Raw genomic sequence first — 15,238 nt, 5'->3', positions numbered from 1 at the left:
ACCTTGGGCAATTCAGTGAAATCAACTTGTACTTTCTCGAAAGGCCTATAAGCTGTTTTTCTCCCTCCCATAGCTGCTTGTCGAAACACTTTCTTATTTATTTTCTGACAAGTTAAACAACCTTATGTAATTTGTTTCGCTATTTCAAAAATTCCAATGCAACCAAATTGTTTAAGGAAATGATCGCTTAATGCCTTCATACCCCAATGTGTTTGTGCATGTAAACGTTCCAGTATTTGCCTCGCATAGGCTGTTGGCAATATCTCTCGCCCGTCAGGCAGTGTCCATTCTCCTTGTTCTAACTTAGCCCCTATTTTCTCCAATTTTGCTTGTTCTTCAGGGGTAAATTTCTTTTCTTCTCTTTCTCGCCTTTCTTCCTCTCGTATCACATTGATTTTAACAACCTGAGTCCTCAGGGCTGCTTCCTGGGCCTCCTTATCTGCTAGATTATTTCCTCTGATTCGATAATCCAATCCCTTTTGGTGTCCTCTTACATGTACCACTGCTATCTCCTTTGGTTCTCTTAATGCCCTTAAAATTTTTATTATTAACTCTTGATGTATAAGATTCCTCCCTTGAGTATTAATTAGACCTCTTTCTTCCCAAATTTTTCCAAAAGTATGGACCACCCCATATGCATATTTAGAGTCTGTATATATCGTCCCACTTTTCCCTTTTAATAGTTCCAGGGCCCTACATAGGGCATACAGCTCACAAGCCTGAGCTGACCATGATGGGCTCAAAGGTCCGGATTCCACAGGTTCTAAGTTCTTATTAATTATTGCATATCCTGATTTCCTCCTCCCTTCCACTACTCAGGAGGAGCCATCTACAAACAGAAAATTCAAACAAAAAATTCAAGCCTCTGTCTTCGTTTCCTAGCTTTATTTCAACTAGTGGACCTGCTAGGGTAGATGCCCCAGGTCCCCATCATTCCTGACTGTTGTGTTATAAATGACTGAGTCCCAAATAGGATTACAATCAGAGTTTACAATTTATTAAACGGATAGAGGCAAGCAAACAGCGCTGGGTGCGCCGGGAGTCTCTGCTCCACCGGGATGCACACCCGTTACGTAAGGCATCTAATTTTTTATACTCCTAGGCTAATACATATTTATTACTACTTCTAAAAGAGGCAGGGTTATTATAATTGGTTTCCCAAATCCGACGTCCTTCCAGGTGCACCTGCTTATCAGTCTCTGTTACTTTCTCGGGGGCCGCTCGGACAGGGAGGCTCATATTCTTCCTCCTTATCTAGTGGTCTCTTGGCCGGCTGTCAGAAGTTACTGCACATTCGTGCAAAGTCAGCAGTTTTTCTCTGAAGAAATCCCTTTGTTCTCTTCTCGCCTAAACCCAGGCCTCAATGTTAACCCTTCAAAACCCCTTAGTGGCACGAATTGCTGGACCATTTCTTACAGTTGTAAGTTTGTCCTGCAGCCTAAGACAATTTCTTTCTGATATCAGGGGCCGATTGCCCTGGAAAGAGGCTAGCCAGTTGCCTCTCTCTCTCTCTTTTTTTTTTTTTTTAAAGCCAGGTCCATTTTTTTTTCTCATTGCATTTCAAAGTTGGTCCAAAAATTCAAAAATTCCATAAATTCCATAGGGGTTTCTTTTGGACCTTGTTGGAACAGATTCTCAATTCCCAATAGCCAATTTAACCAGATTTTGGTATTTACATAATTTCCGGGGTGATTAGGGTCTCAGTGAGGGGGTCGGTCAGGGGAATGCAATCGTTGAAAGTTCCCTGAGCGGTCCCATTGGCAATCTGAGCTCACACAGGAACTCAGGTTGTTTTAAGAGTTAGCTGCTTTTCTGTTTCCATGACAACTCTCTCGGACCCATCATGGTCCCTCTGCCCCAGAGGGCTCACACCCGCGATTTAGAGATCTCAGCCTCGGGTTGAGACGGAACTATTAACATTCCTACATCCTCTTTCCCTGCTCATTCAACTTCAAACAGCTCTGTTAAATACTACATGCCACACAACCTTTAACACCTTCAACAACCCTTTTAACACTTCCTTTATCTTTCTCCAGCCTGTACTTTTCTAATGCCAACACCAAAGGCTCAGTCAGGGGCCAACTTAATTCCAAACCTTTTCCCTCCAAGATGCTGAAACAACATATCAGTATACAACATTTCATCCTATTTTCCTTCTCTCCTCAAAAACATTAATTGCAAGACACTGTTATAGTCGATTGATCCATAAAGTGGCCATTTAGTTTATATAGTGGCCACCATTGATTGCAATACTTAGTGAAAGTCCTCTTGCTTTCTGTGCCCCCATTTCTAACAATATCCTTCCAATGTGCCAATATGCACCCAAGGAGGCTTTTTTTTTTTTTTTTTTAGGACGTCTTTGTTTTGGATTTTACCCATTTCCTCGATTTCCCATTCCCTTTTATTTATTTATATTAGTTACTGTCCCTTGTTTCAATTTCCACGCAAACCTTTTTATTGAAGGTTTTTACTATCTTTTCCTAATCTTCTTCCCAAATGTCCCAGTTCTCTGGGATTAAACTCTTCTTTCCACATACAAACTTCAGTATTTCAGATTATTGATGAGCCCCGTTCCAATCATAAATCCACAGGATTTCGGAAAAACACCAGAAGCACTCAGCCTTCTGTCTTCTAGACAAACAATACCACCTTTTTCACAAAATTTACATTTCAACAAGACCGAATTTCAAGCCGAATGCTAATTTTTCTCATGCACTTTGTTAGTAAGCCTACACAAAACAAGGAATCACTCCTGTGTATCCGTCAAGATGGGGGTTTAAAAAGGTATTGAGGCCTAAATAAATTCGCTCTCCCCCTTCTTACCAAATTCCCAGGGCTCAGGCCCGAACCACCGAAGAAGTGACTCTCCGTTCTAACATTTTGATAATCAGTCAGCCCCTCTCCCCCGATACTTGGGAAACTGACCAAACACCACCGCGAATATACCAAAACTTCTAAACTGTTACTTAGATAATGCTCCCACCTTCCTCCTTGACACAGTCAAAACATTTAAGAACAAAACAGGATTACAAGATGCACCACCGGGGGTGGATTGTTAGGATATAGAGGTGGTAGGTTATCCAATGACTCCCATTCATCATCTTTTTCTTTTTCCTTTTTTTTTATTTTTTATTTTTTTGTTCTCTTCTTCTTCAAACTTCTCGTCTGCTTTTAGTGTAAATATTGAGGCTGGAAAAGGACGTGAGATCCTGATCCATAATCCTGCATAATCACTTTCCTCCTGGCTAAAAGGTTCCTTTGAATTAACATGTATATTTAAGGCCTGGCAAACCCAGTCTTCAAAGGATCCGAAAACGGGCCAAAAGACATGTGGTCTTAAAGGCTCCTTCGGCCATTCTGTCATACAATACTGAACCATTTTTAATTTACTTTTTTCCTTTTCTGGGGCCCCTATCGTTCCAATTTCTAATCATTATCCCTAATGGACTTTCTGGTGGTATGTCTGGTAATTTGCTCCCTTTTCTCTGGTCCCGGGTCTTCAATTTTGTCTGACCCATCTAGGAATTTTACTGTGGCAATTCCTACAGCCCTTGGTTGCCTTAGTGAGAGTGTCTTGCAGGGGGTTTAGGACCTATCACCCACCCACCAATCCTATAGGAATCGCTTCGGTCCTTCACCGGCCAAGTCCCTCGCGGGAGATTGGAACCGCGGTTAGAAGACCTCCACAATCGCTTCGGAACTACGTTCCGTCTCAGTCACACTCTCACACACACAGGCAACCGAATCCCACCCAACCGAACAGTATACTCCATCGTCTTCGTTTGGATCTTCGCGTGCAGAACTACGGGCAAAATATAGTGCTGCAGCCGGCAAAGGGAGCTCATAAAAAAATCTAAATCTTTGCTTGCCCTTATTCAGGTTCGAGATGGCATTAGCCCCGACCTGACTCGAACAGGAGCCACCAAATGGTGGGGGCGCCCCTTCTAGATCAAGTCAGAATTCAGGAACCAAGACCATCCCGGACGAGCCCCCAATTGTTATAAATGACTGAGTCCCAAATAGGATTACAATCAAAGTTTACAATTTATTAAACGAATAGAGGCAAGCAAACAGCGCTGGGTGTGCCAGGAGTCTCTGCTTCACCAGGACGCACCCCTGTTACGTAGGGCGGTTGGTTTTTATGCTCCTAGGCTAATACATATTCATTACTACTTCTAGAAGAGGCAGGGTTATTATAATTGGTTTCCCGAATCCAAAGTCCTCCCAGGTGCGCCTGCTTATCAGTCTCTGTTACTTTCTCGGGGGCCGCTTGGACAGGGAGGCTCATATTCTTCCTCCTTATCTAGTGGTCTCTTGGCCGGCTGTCAGAAGTTACTGCACGTCCGTGCAAAGTCAGCAGTTTTTCTCTGAAGAAATCCCTTTGTTCTCTTCTCGCCTAAACCCAGGCCTCAATGTTAACCCTTCAAACCCCTTAGTGGCACGAATTGCTGGACCATTCCTTACACCACCATGGAGCCCCCACCTGCCTGATACCCGACCTGGACCTGAGGCTCCCGCTACATGCCAGCTAGTCCAACTTAAAGCTTGCTTGTGAATACAAATGCACACCCCACGCACACCGGGGTTTAGGAAACAGAATCATTAAGGTTGGAAAAGACCTCCATCTGGTCCAACCGTCCCCCTACTACCAATGTCACCCACTAAACCATGTCCCTAAGGACCATGTCCAACCTTTCCCTAAACACCCCCAGGGATGGATGACTCCGCCACCTCCCTGGGCAAACAGTTCCAATGCTGGAGACCTGAACAGCCACATTTTTGGGCAGGCAGTCGGTCTGGGTTGCCACATTATTTTTGGCAAGAGTTTTCTGTCTGGTGGAGACCATGGCTGAACTTGTTGTCTGGGAGGCAGCCAATAGGTGAGCTGGTCTCTTGAGTGGGGAGGGATACTCTGCCCTCCCTGCACGATCTGCAGTGCAAACTGCCATGCCATGCCCTGTTTGCCCCCTCTGTTTGTCGAACTCCTGCTCACTCATGCTCCCTAGGGGCTGTCTTTGTACAACAGAGGAGGGGCACTCCTGGCTCTGCCCAAGCCTCGTCGGCTGCCCTCGAGAGGGCTGCCGGGTCCTGGCGGCTCCCTCAGCTTCCTCGATCGGCCTCGATGTAGGGAACTGAAGGGATGCAAGACACGGACTCCTGATGGCTCTTGAACAGGAGACCTTTATTGCCATTTTTCACCACTACATATACTTTCCCCGTAGCCCCACGTGCTGTCCACGCGCCTGAATCTGTCATACAATTGGTTAGAGACCCTCAGACACGCGCCTCGAGCCAGCCAGCAATTGGCCACTGCCCAAAGCTCATCTTTAACACTGTAGCCAATTTACTTTATCTCGACCTTGCTCAAGTTTTTGGTTCTACCGCTGTTTTCCTCATTATCTCTAACTCAGGGATGTGTGAAACAGCACAAAGCTCCCTGCGAATTCCTTTCCCACAATTCCCCCTTTTTTATTTTCAATCAATCAACCAAACGCTTTCTATAGATTTTTCTATCAATCACCGCAGACACTGCAATAAGCAAGATACAATAAGCAACAGGGTGAAAATCACAAGCAGAATTACGATTGTAAAGTAGCGTGCCTACTAGAATCTACATCAGTCAACAAGCCACTAAGCGCTAGGGATGTTGCTTCGCAGTGATGCTGCTTCTCACTCACACAGCACAATCACACGATCATGCAAAGAGGCCTCTTGCACTTCTCATTCATACCACAAGAAAATATCACTTAAAATAATTTGTCTGCGGCTTCAGGAGGTCCTTGTCTACTCCCGCGGTGAGCGGCTGAGAGTGGAGACTCCTCCGAGGAAAATGCTCGGGGTGCACCTAGGGGCGTCCGTTCCACAGTCGATCCCACAGCCGAGCAGAGCAGCTCCTGGCACAAGGAAGGATGCTATTATAGTTTTGTATAATTACAGCAAAGAGATGCATTGCGATAAGGAGCAAGTGTGGCGTTGACCATTCGTTTCACGATTTGTTTTTTTGCCTGAGCAATTAAACCTTACACATGCTGTTGCTGTTTCACATCCCAGGATATCTAATTCCTCTGGCTCTAGGGGCGCTTGCGGCAAGTAGACAGTCCAGTCTTTGTTATCTGCCGGGTTCCCCACCAGACATGTTGTGAATGGGTCGTTAGCACTAGCCCGGGACAGGCACACCGCTTCTTATCCTGTCATGTTGGCGAGGGTGACCCAGATGTTGCGGCGTGGTTGGATGGAGACCCAGGAAGTGAGCCTGGACATGGCGACTAGTTTCACCCACCGCAACTGTCGCCCAAATAGCATGAGAGAAAGTATCTACAGATAAGTGAACATATTTCAAGCGACCAAATTCTGGAATATGCATTACGTCGGTCCGCCATAACTGTAAGGACCGTAGACCTCTATGGTTTACCATTAAAGACGGGGTCGAAACATGTTGTTGACAGTCAGGACATATTTGGACAATCAATTTGGCGTCAATGATCGATATAGCGAATTGTTTCGCCGAGACTTTGGCGGATTGATGGAAAAAGGCATGGGATAACCGAGCTTGCTCCAGCACCTTAGGCACCGGGGCAGTCAGGGTCATATTAGTTAGCTGGTCAGCGTGTGTGTTACCCTCTGCAAAAATACCAGGTAACATGGTGTGGCTCTGCATGTGAATAATACAATACAGGTGCACTCGCTGCTCTACCAAAAATAACAGCTCTTTAAATTTTAGAAACAAGTTTTCCTTTGGGATGTCTCAAATGTGCCCTCTCAATGCGCTGAGCAACACCTACAGCATATTGCGAGTCCGATACAGTATTCAAAGGTACTGTTTTTTTAATTTTTTCCTTTTTTTCTCTTTTTTTTCCTTTTTTTTTTCCTCTCTTTTTTTTTTTTTTTTTTGTTTTCTGGCTGCAATGTCCTCGATAACTGCACTGATTCGTCGCAAATCATGCAGTAATCTCCATTTCCCGCTCTTCTTCTTGATAACAAACACTGATGAATTCCATGAGCTGTTTGTCGGAACAATATGTCCTTGTTGGAGTTGTTCTTGAACCAACTCCTGCAGACTACTGCTCGGAAAAGAATCAATTGAGCAATTCTAGTTCCCTTTTGTATTGACAATGGTGGAGATGGTGTCCAAGCCATAGCTTGGATTTGTCCATTGTAGTCAGCATCAATTACCCCCCGGCAAAACAAACAATCCGGTCAGAGTTGCACTTGATCGTCCTAGCAGCAATACACTACAGTCATTCCCAATTGGTCCTTTGATGTTCAATGGAATTTTATGAACGTGAGTACCGCACAAGGTGGCGTCTATTACTGTGGAGGTATCCACTCCGGCACTCCCTCTGGTTCTTGCTGAGAGGGTGTCCACCGTGGTAACCGTGGCAGCGGGGCTGCAGCGCGGAACCCTGCTCCACCGTGGTACTCCATGGGCTGCAGGGGGACAGCCTGCTTCACCGTGGTCCTCACCACAGGCCGCAGGGGACTTCTGCTCCGGTGCCTGGAGCACCTCTCCCCCTCCTCCTTCACTGACCTTGGCGCCTGCAAGGCTGTTTCTCACTCCTCTCACTCTCCCAGCTGCTGTGTATCGCATTTTTTTCCCCCCCTTTCTTAAATATGCTCTCACAGAGGCTCAAACAACATCGTTTATTGGCTCGGCTCTGGTCAGCACCAGGGCCCTTACCTAACATGGGGCAGCTGCTAGATTCTTTTCACAGAAGCCACCCCTATGGCCCCCTGCTACCAATACCTTGCCACGTAAACCCACTACATTCCAATATACTCTTAATTTACAATTATCACGATCTTCACAAACTTCACTTAATCAAAAAAAAAAAAAAGAATTCCCCACACCAAAATAAACATAACATCATCACGACACCGACGAGGTGGACAATTTACACACACACCACCCCTTGTCCCTTCACCACACTAATATGAAACATATTCCTCACAATTGCTGCTTTCTTAAATTCTTCACAACTATTACATTCATAAAAAAAAAATCCAGTCCATGTTTTGCCCGTTACTTCTCTCGACTATCATCCTTATCTCAAATTCCTTGAGCCCCATGTTGGGCGAATAAAAAACCATAAGAAGTTATCACGGATTTGGGGTAGGAGGTTTAAAGAAACCAATCTTCCAGCAGTATCGGACAATAAATGGCACAGAAACTCTAGTAATGCTGATTCGTACTGGAGCAAACAATTTGTGAATAGCATATGCCAACAGAAATGTGCCTGTACCAGCAGCCCTTTTAGACTGCAGCGATGATTCACTGAAACCAAGTTTGAAGAGAACTGCAGTCATATCCACACCACTTGACACAGCCAGGTAGAAGATTCCTAGAGATACTAATGAAATTCCAACATGGAATGAAACTCCTACAGCACCATATTCTTTGAAAACTTTTTTCAGCTGCTGGGATTTATTGAGTTTGTGTTCACTGCTGAGATCTGTGGCTGCCTTTTCAGGGGATCCACCCCCATCCTTGGCCGAGCTGCCGGCGGCGGCCCGCAGCGCCAGCAGAGGGGCCGGCGGGCTGAGGGGGGGGGCCCGGCCCGGGGGGGGGTGGGCAGCAGCGGCGGCGGTCGGCGGCGAGCGGGGAGGCGGCGGCGGCGCTTGCGGCCGTGCCGGCTGTCGCGGAGCGGGGGCGGTGCGCGGCTCTGCCCGGCCTCGCAGGACGGACAGAGCGGGGGCCCGCGGGGCCACGGGCCCGGGCGCAGCGGCAGGCGGAACATGGCAGCGCCCGGTGTGCGCGGGCGGGCGCTCAAACCGGAGAAACGCAGCAGCCGGCGGCGGGGCGGGCGGGCGGCTGCCCGAAGCTGACAGCGGGGCAGGCGGCGGCGCTGGCGGCAATCGTACGGCACCAACAATTGACCAGTCATAACATTTTCTAACAGTGACTGAATAAATGGTGCGTGTAATCCATATGTAGTCACAGTCTTTCTTAATTCTTTAATTAGGTCACAGTGGAAGGCATTATATTCATTTGGACCGTTGGGTCGCACCTGCACCGGGAAAGCCATTCCTACCGGGTCCCCGTCCTTTAGCGCTTCCCGGCGCACCAGCTCCCATTGTTCCCGCGGGTCGAAAGCTCGGGCCCGCAGGGAAGCATTATCGGGGGCAGGCAAGGCGAGAGCCGAGGGGGTCAGCGGGGAGGGGCTCTGCGGCGGCGGTCCGCGGCCCTCTTCCTTGTCATCCCCCAGGTCTATCAAATTGCACTGCTCTGGTGACCTTGCAGGCTCTGATCTCAGTTCGGCTGCTGTTATTGCCTGGGCAGCAACGTTCTGTACTTCCTTTTCTGCCTGCCACGATCTTAAAGTCTCAGTCACCAGCCGCCACGTAGTCATCACCTCAGCAGCATTAGTATCCCCACTGGACGCTGCTTCCCATATTTTTTCCCCCACTTGGTCCCAAGTTTTTACATCAAATACTGTGGAAGCCATTGAGGGGAGCCCTTGTTTTCGCAAAAATTTCAATAATAGCTTTATCTTAAACGGAATATTTTTTACTCCCCTGTCTATTAGGAGTTGCGTTAGCAGTTTCACTATAGCCTCTTCCTCTGCCGAAAGGCTAGCTCCCACGATTAATGCCCAGCCGCTCACCTGTCCTTCAGGTGATGTCCCGGGGTTGAAGCTGCAGTCCAGCTGCGAGCTTGACTCGTTCGGCTGGGTTCCCTTCGGACACTCGTGCAGCGCTGCTCCTCCCCTATCACGTCGGGGTCACCATTTGAAGGGATGCAAGACACGGACTCCTGATGGCTCTTGAACGGGAGACCTTTATTGTCATTTTTCACCACTACATATACTTTCCCCGTAGCCCCACGTGCTGTCCACGCGCCTGAATCTGTCATACAATTGGTTAGAGACCCTCAGACACGCGCCTCGAGCCAGCCAGCAATTGGCCACTGCCCAAAGCTCATCTTTAACACTGTAGCCAATTTACTTTATCTCGCCCTTGCTCAAGTTTTTGGTTCTACCGCTGTTTTCCTCATTATCTCTAACTCAGGGACGTGTGAAACAGCACAAAGCTACCTGCGAATTCCTTTCCCACAGGGAACCCCCTGTGATCCCCTGTTCCACTGCAGAACGTGTTTGCCCCAGAGCCAATTGCCTTGGCTTGGCCCCTGCCAGCATCCATCACCAGGCACATGGGCTGTGACCTGCGGCCTTTCTCTAGCCACCAGTGCGGAGCCCTGTACTCGCCTCACTCATGCCAGTCCCCTCCAGGTAGTAGCTGGTTTGTGAACACGCTGTGCTCCTGCCCCAGTGGCTGGGAGTAGAAGACCCCCACATGCTCCAGTAGCTGGCACACAGTTCACTTATGCCAGTCCCACAGTAGCTGGCACACAGTTCGCTTATGCCAGTCCCACAGTAGCTGGCACTCTGGGCACAAAGTCTGTAGGACCCTTTCAGATCCAGAGCTATGGCCCCTGCAACTACTGATGCTAGGACCCTCACTCGCTCCATTAGCTGGCACCACAAGCCAGGGGTGCCCGCTCCCTCACCCTGACTCCAGTATCTGGCACCAATCTTCACTCACACACAAACAGGTCTCACTAGTAGCTGGCACTTAGTCCTTGCAGCACACATGCACACAGGAGAGAGAGTGTGAGTATGCAGAGAGCTAGTTAAGAAAAGATTTAATGAGGAAATATAAGAAGATAGGACAGACTGCAGTGATAAGGTGCAGAGCTCAGCCAGAGAAGCATACTGACCAGCCCTGTTTTACACGTGACCGGCCCTTTTATACCCCTTACTACCTATCCCCTCTTTGTTCCTCTTGCTCCCCCTTCCCCCTGCACAACCCCCATGGATTTGCAGAGCTCTGCAGTTTCCTGCACCCTCCCAGTCTGGGGTCCCCCCCTGGTTCACAGTCTTATCAACTTCAAAGTCCAGATTGATCTTCCTGGAAGTGGTGCCTGTAGTTTGATAGCTCATCAACTAGTGTGACTGAGAGGTTTGTTTCTCGTCATTGTCTCTATTTTTGCTTTGTCAGGTCTGTATCTCAGCATTTTGCTTATTGTTCCCCCTTCTTTACTTCTTATCATTCCGATCCAGAAATCCTCACTGAGACAACCTTGCCTGAATCAACATTTCCATATTCCATCACCTTCCTTATCAATTAGTAGAACTGACTAGACTTGGTTTCCATCACTTCTTCCCTTTCTTATTATCCCTTTGTTGCGCTGGAAAAGGTCCTTGACCAGATACCCTTAAAGGAGCAGAAACTCTCCTTCTACATACCCTTGCACATTGCACTGTTGAAAAGTAACAATACATCATATGTGAAACAGTGTGGTGGTTTCCCCTTGAAAATGTTTCTTTGGAGAGCAGCGTTATAGTTCATTGGTTTGTCATAGCAGTCTCCTCCCTGTAGATAGTTTGCACATTGCAGAAGATAATTTATCAAGCCTTCTCTTTTAGATTGTAGCCCAGTATTGCTAGTAAATATAACTAGTAAAAATAATATAAGACTACAGCAGGGCTAGTGAGTGCTTGCTTGCTAGCTTGCATAACTTGACATTTGGAAGTATTTACGTCACAGAATGATCTATAGAAGTGCAATTCTGAATAAAAATCATAGAATCAGAATCATAGAACGGTTTGGGTTTGAAGGGACCTTAAAAATCATCTAGTTCCAACCCCCCTGCCATGGACAGGGACAACTTCCACTAAATAAGGTTGCTTAAAGCCCCATCCAACCTGGCCTTCAACGCTTCCAGGGATGGGGCACCCAGAACTTCTCTGGGCAACCTGTTCCACTGCCTCACCACTCTCATAGTAAAGAATTTCTTCCTAATGTCTAGGCTAAATCTACTCTCTTTCAGTTTAAAGCCATTACTCCTCGCCCTATCACTGCACTCCCTGACAGAGTCCCTCTCCAGCTTTCCTGTAGGCCCCCTTTAAGTACTTGTGGTGGTTTTACCTTGCTGGGCTGCTGAACCCCAGCACGACCACTCTCTCACTTCCCCTCAGAAGAAGAAGAAGGGGAGAAGAAAGAATGCTGGAAAGAAAAAAAAAAGGCTCACGGGTTGAGATAAGGATAATTTAATTAAAGGGAAAAGGAAGAGGGAAAAAAAAAAGCAAAGGCTGCGCAGAAGCACAGAGAAAGAGAAAAAAAATAAATTGCTACTTCCCATTAACGAGGGATGTTCGTCCACAACCCGGGAAGCAGGGCCTCAATACATGTAGCGGTTGTTTGGGAGGACAGAGGTCTTCATAATGAGAGCCCCTTTCCCCTTTCCCACCTTTTATTGCTGACTGTGACATCACATGGTATGGAAAATCCCATATGTCAATGACCCTTTCCCTAGAGAGGGATCCCAGCCCCTTGGCTTCCTTGCCTCTTAGTTCCTGGCTACCGGCCCCAGTGTCCCAGAATCGAAGCAGCCAGGTGAGAATGTGCTCACTTGGGTGACGACTGAAATCCCTTTGTATATCTCGCAACTCACTCAGGGATGGGGATCGGGTGGTTTCTGACTCATTTATGATTTCCGTCTCTTCTTCCTCCTGTTTTTGTGATGGCTCTGCTTTAGAGCTCCCTGCCCCTTCCACTTCTCCCTCCTGGGACTTCTCAGGAGGAGCTTCTTCCCTTACTAAATGAGCTGACTTCTGCTTCCATTGTTTTGTTTTGACTATGAGGGTGACTGATACCACTGATGGTTGGTCCTCTGGGTTAGCCACAGTGTGTGTTATCTGATCATCAGATTCAGAGACCTCTTCCTCCCCTTGAGGGTGCTGAGTAGTGTTAACTACCATTTGATAGGCACAGGCCAGGCCCCAGCACAGTGCAGCAAGCTGGAGTTCTCTGGCACTGCCAGGGTCAGGGCATACATCTTTCAAACATTCTATCGTTTTTTTAGGATTTGGCATTTGTTCAGAGGTGAAGTGCAAAACCATTGGAGGAGACAACCGTGACAGGTACCTGCCCATATCCTCCCATACACCTTGCAACCCACCACCACACAGTCTCAGGGCAGATTCCTGGGTGCTATTCTTAACTAATTGTTTAACCTTAGGAGAAAAGAAAAGAAAAGAAAAGAAAAGAAAAGAAAAGAAAAGAAAAGAAAAGAAAAGAAAAGAAAAAAAGAAAAGAAAAGAAAAGAAAGAAAAGAAAAGAAAAGAAAAGAAAAAAAAAAGAAAAGAAAAGAAAAGAAAAGAAAGAAAAGAAAAGAAAAGAAAAGAAAAGAAAAAGAGAAGAGAGAGAAGAGAAGAGAAGAGAAAGAGAAGAGAAGAAAAGAAGGAAAAAGAAAAGAAAAGAAAGAAAAGAAAGAAAAGAAAGAAAAGAAAAGAAAAGAAAGAAAAGAAAAGAAAAAAGAAAAGAAAAGAAAAGAAAAGAAAAGAAAAGAAAAGAAAGAAAAGAAAAGAAAATACATTCTGCAGACCTAGCAATAGGAGCATGTGATTACCCATGGATATTCAAAGTACTCAAAATCTGCTGTAATTAGCCCACAGGAAAAGAAGAAGGAGGTACCATTCCTGATATTGTCCACAAACTGACTTCCAGAGGAGGAAAAGAAGAGAGTGTAGTTTTTAACATTCTCAAAGAGATAGTTTCCAGGGGATAGGAATGATAGCAATGCAGGGCCTGAATACCAGATCAGGCTCAAGGCCTGTGCTTTACAGCACAGTGAACTAAAAAATCCAAACACAGTCTTTAACAAGCTCTCCGACCTGATATACAGCAGAAGGAGAATGTGGCACGGATCGCATAAAACAGGACCACATAGAAAATATTAACAGCAAAACAGACGACATGGTGACTAGCAAGCATGTTAATTGTAAGCATTTTGATCAAATATACTGATATCTCAGCCCTTCGAGTCCCACGTTGGGTGCCAAAAAGGACTGTGGTGGTTTTACCTTGCTGGGCTGCTGAACTCCACCACAACCACTCTCTCACTTCCCCTCCTCAGAAGAAGAAGGGGAAAAGAAAGTATGCTGGAAAGAAAAAAAAAGGCTCATGGGCTGAGATAAGGATAATTTAATTAAAAGGAAAAGTAAGAGGGGAGAAAAAAAAAAAAAACCACAAACCAACAAGCAAAGGCCGAGCAGAAGCACAGAGAGAGAAAAAAGAAATTATTCACTACTTCCCATCAACGAGCAGTGTTCGGCCACGTCCCGGGAAGCAAGGCCTAGCAGTTGTTTGGGAGGACAGAGGACTTCATAATGAGAGCCCCCCCCCCCTTCCCCTTTTCCACCATATGAGTGCAATGTCATATGGTATGGAATATCCCTTTGGTCAGTTTAGGTCAGCTGCCCTGGTGATGTCCCCTGCCCACCTCTTGCCCACCCCCAGCCACCTGGTTCTTGGGGGGGGGGAGGTTGAGGGAGCTCCAAACTTCAATGCTGTGTCAGTATTGCTCAGCAATAGACAAAACATTGGTGTGATACCGATGCTGTTCTAGCTACAAGTACAGAGCACAGTGCTATATGGGCCGCTGCAGGAAAAGTTAACTCCATCCCAGCCAGACCCAGTACAGTGCTGGAAGGCAGCTATAAGGTTTCCCCAGAGCCTTCTCTTCTCCAGGCTAAACAACCCCAACTCTCTCAGCTTGTCTTCATAGGAGAAGTGCTCCAGCCCTCTGATCATCTTCATGGCCTGCCCCTGGACTCACTCCAACAGGTCCATGTCTGTCTTATGTTGGGGGCCCCAGAGCTGAATGCAGGACTCCACGTGAGTTCTCACGGGAATGGAGTATCTTTTCATCCACCAGCACTCCCAAGTCCTTCTCCGCAGCTCTGTTCTCTATGCACTTATCACCCAGCCTGTATTCATGTTTGGGATTGCCCCGACCCAGGTGAAGGACCTTGCATTTGGCCTTGTTGAACTTCACAATGTTCACACAGGCCTGTCCAGGTCCCTCTGGATGGCATCCCTTCCTTCCAGCACATCAACTGCACCACTCAGCTTGGTTTCATCCACAAATTTGCTGAGCGTGCAGTCAATCCCACTGTCCGTGTCACCAAGAAAGATGTTAAATAGCACCAGTCCCGATACTGACCCCTGAGGAACACCACTCGTCACTGGTCTCTGCTTGGACATTGAGCCATTGACTGCAACTCTTTGAGTGTGACCATCTAGCCAATTCCTTACCCACCGAGTAGTCCATCCATCAAATCCTTGTCTCTCCAATTTAGAGACAAAGCTGTTGTGTGGGACAGTATCAAATGGTTTGCACAAGTCCAGGTAGATGATGTCAGTTGCTCTTCCCCTATCCACCAATGCTGTAACCCCA

General features: G+C 46.9%; 2 long non-coding RNA genes across 2 annotated transcripts in view; one reads left to right on the top strand and one right to left on the bottom strand.

Annotated features, from left to right (window-relative positions):
* Nucleotides 1-12,952, bottom strand: part of LOC310888738 — a 37,342-nt gene extending 24,390 nt beyond the window's left edge. Inside the window, exon 1 of the long non-coding RNA XR_014576112.1 lies at nt 9,603-12,952. This is a non-coding gene — a long non-coding RNA (uncharacterized lncRNA). The remainder of the gene's footprint in view (nt 1-9,602) is intronic.
* The window catches only part of LOC310888737, a 66,709-nt gene that overhangs the window by 32,350 nt on the left and 19,121 nt on the right, over nt 1-15,238 (top strand). The window lies entirely within an intron of this gene.

This window comes from Anser anser, assembly GCF_964211835.1.
Source record: "Anser anser genome assembly, chromosome: W".
In the NCBI taxonomy this organism is placed as follows: Eukaryota; Metazoa; Chordata; class Aves; order Anseriformes; family Anatidae; genus Anser; species Anser anser.
The sequence above is the reverse complement of the archived record's forward strand: the minus strand, read 5'-3'. Positions and strand labels throughout refer to the sequence as shown.